Below are 6,599 nucleotides of genomic sequence, written 5' to 3' on the forward strand. Positions count from 1 at the left end.
CCCAATATCCAGAGAAAAGAAGAAAACAGTTAAAATTCTAGGCAGTGCTACACAGGGCCTCGCACCCCCCAGCTTCTGGCAGAACTAAGGGAACAAAAGATTTTTCTTCTTTCCCACAGAGCATAGAGGTGTTGATTCCATAAAGTTTTTGTTGAGACAGGAAGGATTAAAAATGAATTTGGAAACAGAAAGTGGTCGAGATTCTTTACCCACTGAATTCTATTCAAGGTGTTACCCCCCAAAATAACTTGAGAACCATGATATAGAGAAGAAAAGAGACTTCAGGGGCACCTGGGTGCCTCCTCAGTTGGTTAAGTGTCTGCCTTCGGCTCAGGTCATGATCCCAGGGTTCTGGGATCGAGGCCCACGTCAGGCTCCCTGCTCAGCACAGTCTGCTTCTCCCTCTCCCTCTACCTGCCTCTCCCCCTGCTTGTGCACTCTCTCTCTTAAATAAATAAATAAATAAATAAATAAATAAATAAATAAATACTTTTAAAAAAGAGGAAAAGAGAGTTCAAAAAACATGGCAAATGAGTACAAGAGGAGAGGGGGGAAAAGACTGCAACTTGCTCCCAGGGACTGGAGAACATTAACAAAGGAAGGTTGGAATCCACCAGTGATCCATTACTCAGCTTCTCCTTCCTCCTCCTCTACTCTCCCCCCGCATCACCATCTTCATCTTCTTAACTGTCCTCATCTCCTTCATCAATATCTCCCAATCCTTCATCTTCATCATCCTCTTCTTGTCCTTCCCCTGCTTCATCATCCACATTGGGAACCATTGGGAACCAAGCAGTGCTGTCATGGATTTGGCCAAATGTCGTCTTTGATGACCTCTCCTGACTCATCAGCATCTGCATCAGAATGGTCAGGAAACCAGGTGAAGAAGCTCTCTGGTGTCTCATGCAGTCTCTTCCTAGTGGTTTTTTCTTTTAAGATTTTATTTATTTATTCATGAGAGACAGAGAGAGAGGCAGAGAGAGAGGCAGAGACACAGGCAGAGGGAGAAGCAGGCTCCACGCTGGGAGCCCGACGTGGGACTCGATCCCGGGACCCCAGGGTCACGCCCCGAGTCAAAGGCAGCCGCTCAACCACTGAGCCACTCAGATGCCCCTTCCTGGTGGCTTTATTCTGCTTTTGACTTGAATGTTTCTCATCAAATCCCTTCCAGATTTCCATTTGATTTCAGTGGACTTTGAAGATGGATCACCTCTTTTATTCAGATCAAATCCTTCGGCGGGAACGTTATTTTCGAACTAAGGGTTTTCATCAACATAAAAAAAAAGAAATCTCTTCTGTGCCCTGATTTAATATCTTCAAATTTGGTCACTTCGGCTCTTGGCAAATAATACAGCACCTCTTCATCGTCCTCCCCAGGCAGTGCAGCCCCTTGCGGATGGCTGACAAATGTTGTTACCCCTAAATTTGGAATTTTGGCAATAAAGTCTGACCTCTTCTGAGAAAAGGGTTGGTGGAAGTTTGTTTTATTTCTGTTCTACTTTCAAGATCTCGTCACTGGTTTGTTCATTAGGTCTGTCTATTTCCTTTTGGACTTCATCAATCTACTCAATTGCTTCTTGCTGTTCTTTTCCTCCCTTCGGCGAGGGCTGAGAGGCCGCCGTCTCCTCCGGCTTGGGGGCAAGAGGCAATCTAGATTTCTTCATTTGAGGCGGGAGCCAAGACTGGCGTTTGGGGGCCGTGCTGTGAAGAAAGCCCATGAACCAAGGGCAGATGCACCCCTGGAAGGAGCTCTGATTACTCTCTGCCTTTTCTTTTTCTAGAAATGTGTTCATTTCAACAGCATTCTCCAATGTATTGGCATAAAGTCATTCACAATACCCATTATTTGAAAATATTACTGCATCCATGGTTGGGTGCCACTTTCCATTCATGATATGGGTCATTGGTGCCTTTCCTCTTGGCTTGATGAGGTAGGTCAATGCTGTGATCCTGCCCGGGAAGCTTCCACGTCAGCCAGGCAGATCTGCTTGTCCCCCTGCTCTCTCGATGGTGTCACCACGCTGGTGACAACGTTCTACATTGGTGTCTGAAGTGGGAATGACACAAAGGCCCCATCTACAAGTGGGTAAACTTTATTCCAAACTTAAGAAAAAGGGGCTTTTCTCGCAAGTCAAACAGGACTTTTTCGGGAGAAAAACCTGGACTCTCTTCCACTGTGTTCCTGATCGAAGCTCTAAACCATATTGCTCGTTAGTTCTAATTAAGATTGCCACATCTGGTGTTTCTTGGAGATGTACCTGGGTCAACATGACCCGGGTGTCACCCACACAAGTCATAAAGACAGAGCAGATTTTTACCCCTGGGGAAAATAACATGCTTTACACCTGCTGAAGAAATGTGTCCAAGGATCCCCAGGTGGCTCAGCAGTTGAGCACCTGCCTTGGGCCTGGGGCGTGATGCTGGAGACCCAGGATCGAGTCCCACATCCGGCTCCCTGCATGGAGCCTGCTTCTCCCTCTGCCTGTGTCTCTGTCTCTCTCTGTGTGTCTCTCATAAATAAACAAATAAAATCTTAAAAAAAAATGTGTGCAAACCCTCCTGTCTCTCTGCAGCCTGTCCCTGGGAGCTGCACCTTCTCAGGCTGGCTGCCTGCCTGCACTTGGGCACGTGCCTGTCATATCTCTAGCTAACACTGTGGCTTTCACCGTTTGGAGGTCTCCTCTGTGGTCACTCACCTCAAGGTAGCTGCCATGAGAGCAGGGCCCGGGCCCTCGGGACGCCGCAGCAGTGCGCTGTGCAGCTCGCGGAGTCTCTAGGCCTCCTCCCCAAGAGGGCGGCTACTGGCGGGGCTGGAGCTTTGGCTGCAGCGCTGGAGCTGGCTTCTGGGTTCTTGTGTGTCAACGTCTGGTGGCCACTTGAGGTTTCTGATCCGTCTTGCTTAGTTTCTCTTGTCTTTCCTGGTGAGAGCCTGAAAGTCCTGTTTCCGAGAATTGGGCCTGTGTTCCAGGATACACTACTGACCAGGCCCCTAGAGCATCTTTGTCTTCCAGTTTAGAAACCACAAGCCTTGGTGGGCTGTCCCGTCCCCCAGATCGTCCCCCAGATCGAAGTGTTCTTTCAGTGCTTGCAGTCTGGGGCCAGAGTCCTTGTGCCCAAGGGCTAGTGCTTTCTGCCTGGGCCAGCCCCAGCCGAGTAGCCCCCCCACCCCGTCCCCCCAGAAGCCAGGGCTCTGTTTACACTTAGCTTCTAGCTAGCTGCAGAACTGGTTCCGCCTGTTTCCTGTGGTCTTAGCCCACACTCTGCTCTTTGGAGCCCAGGGTATCGGGCAGCTGCAAGTCTGTGTCTTTTAAGGAAAGATACACACAAGTAGCTGGAGAAATGAGACAGGTGCACAAGCGAGGGGCCCTCCTGAGAATGGCCTCCTGGAGAAGAGTTGGGCTCCTGGGGCACCTGTGACATCTGAAGCGCGGCTGTCGCGGGTCTGAGTCTTGCACTGGGAGGGAAACAAGTGGAGGCCCAGCCAGTTCATGAGCCCAACCTCTACCCAAGCTCCCCGAGGCTGGTTCTGACTGCCTTTTCTTTATTTCTCCCCATCAGAACAACCAGAGGAATTTCGGGAAAATACACCAGTGGGCTAAGGCAAGACGGCCGGAGAAGCTGTGGGCACCAGTGTGACGCTGGAAACTGCCCACTGATTCCTAGCTTGCGCTCAGTGCACTCCAACGAGGTCCCTGCCCATCTGCACCCAGAAGTTCCTGAGCTTTCGGGCTCAGCGCTCCAGGGAGACACTGAAACTTGGGCACAGCCACAGTGGGGGGACTTCTGTCCCCACAGGAGGCCTCCTTGACAGTCTCCATCGTTGGGGGGGAGTTTGAGAAGATTCTTTGGCGGGGATGAAGGCGGGCCTTTGCCTTTTCCTCTTTATGCATGTCAGTGGGAGGAATTTGTTGTTGTTGTTTTTTTTAAGATTTTATTTATTTTTTCATGAGACACACAGAGAGAGAGAGAGGCAGAGACCCAGGCAGAGGGAGAAGCAGGCTCCATGCAGGGAGCCCGACGTGGGACTCGATCCCGGGACTCCAGGATCAAGCCCTGGGCCGAAGGCAGGCGCCAAACCGCTGAGCCACCCAGGGATCCAGTGGGAGGAATTTGTTTGAAAGGTAGCTTTGCCCGCATCTGGAGGAAATGAACCAATGAGGACACTGAGTCTCTCAGAGCCAAGGAATTCCTATTTCCATTGGTTTCAAAGACATTTGAAGACTAGAGGAAAACATTTTCCAATTTAAGCCCACACCTCTGATGCTGTGAGAGCACTCGCTCCTTAAGGTTAGGAAACCAGAAACCGCAGGCTGAGCTGAAGCCCAGGCAGGTTTCCTGAGCAAAACTCCACACTGCCAGGCCCCTCACAGCTCAAGGAGCCTGACTTCTTTTTGACCCGGAGGACAAGGAACCACAGGAGGGCTGCAAGGTCGGGGGTCCGGGGTTAGGGTGGTTCGGGGAGAGGCTGCAGCCGGGCTGCAAGGTCGTCAGGATGGCCCTGGAGTGGAGAGAGCAAAGATGGTGCTGCCCTGACAGAGGCCAGGGGCTACAAGGAGGGGATGGGCCCCCCAGCTCACACCCCAGGCCACCTCCAAAGGGCTGGCGCCAGAGCAGGGAGTGATTTGTGGTGACTTCTTTTCTTTTTCCAAGTGAACACACAGTTTTGGAACTGACTTTGTCTTCTTTTTCTTTAAAAAGGACCCAGATTGAGGGGCGCCTGGGGGGCTCAGTTGGTTAAGCAACTGGCTCTTGAGTTCAGCTCAAGGCATGACCTCAGGGTTGTGAGATTGAGTCCCCCGCTGGGCTCCGCACTCAGCGAGGAGTCTGCTTGTCCCTCTCCCTCTGCTCTTCCTCCTGTTCTCTCTCAAATAAATAAATAAATAAATAAATAAATAAATAAATAAATAAAATCTCTCTCTCTAAAAAAAAAAAAAGGACCCAAATTGTATAAACTTCAGTCCTCATGCAACGTAGGTCTGTCCTCTGGTATGCCTGTTTAGATATTTAAGTAAGTTAAAGATACCGATGTTGTGGGGGCAATAGCATATCTTGTTTTTTTTTTTTCCTATGCACAAAGGTAATTTCCAAATGCTCCAAAAGGAAAAGAGAAAAATGAATCCATAAAATCACTGATTTCCCGGTTATCATACTCTAGTAAGTAAAGATAAAATATGTGTGAATAACCACATAAAACCAACTAAGCCATTAGTAAAAGTCTAAACAGTAGTCTTGCTTCCTCAGTATACTCTTTCTCTCTCTAAAACAGGTTTTGGATAAGAGAAAATGAAGGCTGGGTTTGTTTTTTTTTTTTTTTTTTTTTTTAACTGCCATGATGTCCTGGTTGCTAAGTTACAGGATAAGGAACAAGGAAACACACATTGCTATCAGGCCAAACATTAACAGTTGTGAAGAAGCTTCAGAAACCCCCTCCTGTATTAAACACTCTTACTAATGTTTCAAGGGCTTTAACAACATAAGAGAGACAAATGGGGAAGTGGCCTCAAGCCTGACAGGAAAGGGAAGGCAGAGACGTTCCCCCTGCCCCACATGCCTCCACGGGGCCAATGGATGGGTGCCAGAGGCCCTGCCAGTCACGGGATTCTCTGGCCACTTAAGCTGGGCACTGGGTGGCCTTGGGTGGCTAAGACCCTGGTCATCACATTCATTTCCAGATGACAAGTCCCCTCATGATTTGTGATTAAAAGTTTGGGACCCCACTCGTGAATTTGAGGCTTTAGTTGTACTCCACTTGGTAAAATGAGGGCAAGAAAACCATCTAAAAATCCCAAACTCCTTTAATATCTCTTTCCAAGGTAAACCCTTGGATAGTTTTTTAAAAAATATTTTATTTATTTATTTGAGAGAGAAAAAAAGAGTGAGTGGTGCGGAGGGGCAGAGGGACAGAGAGAGAGAGAGAGAGAGAGGGAAGCAGACTCCCTGCTGAGCAGAGATCTCAATGCGGGGCTCGATCTCAGGACCCAGAGATCTTGACCTGATCCGAAGGCTTACCCAACTGAGCCACCCATGCGCCCCTCTTGAATAGTTTTGTTAATTTGCACTTAAAAGATAGTTCTGGGGGTGACTGGGTGGCTCAGTTGGGTAAGCACCTGCCTTCGGCTCAGGTCATGATCTTGGAGTTCTGGGACTGAGCTCCACATCCAGCTCCCTGCTTGGAAGGGAGCCTGCTTCTCCCTCTCGCTCTGTCCCTCCCCACGCTCAGGCTCTCACTCCCTTTCCCTTTCAAATAAATAAATAAAAATCTTTAAAAAACTAAAAAAAAAACTTAAAAAAATAAAGAAAATATAGCTCTGTCTTCCATCCAATCTTATTACAGTATAAAGGATCATGCAAACAGTACATTTGGTTTTTTGCAATATATGAGATGTATTTATTATTAATTTCTTACAAGAAGCTTTATTAAGTGGAACTTCCTACTCTCAGGAGACTTACCCTGTACATCAGATACGTTATCACTTCCTACGCTAAACCCTTATGGTGGGACGCCTGGGTGGCTCAGCGGTTGAGCATCTGCCTTTGGCTCAGGTAATGATCCTGGAGTCCTGGGATCGAGTCCCACATCGGGCTCCTCACAGGGAGCC

General features: G+C 48.6%; 1 pseudogene; it reads right to left on the reverse strand.

The window, feature by feature from the left end:
• Window positions 1–408: 408 nt before the first annotated feature.
• On the reverse strand, window positions 409–2,701 carry LOC112668525 (protein SET-like; annotated as a pseudogene).
• Window positions 2,702–6,599: the final 3,898 nt, after the last annotated feature.

This window comes from Canis lupus, chromosome X (assembly GCF_003254725.2).
Source record: "Canis lupus dingo isolate Sandy chromosome X, ASM325472v2, whole genome shotgun sequence".
Lineage (NCBI taxonomy): Eukaryota > Metazoa > Chordata > Mammalia > Carnivora > Canidae > Canis > Canis lupus.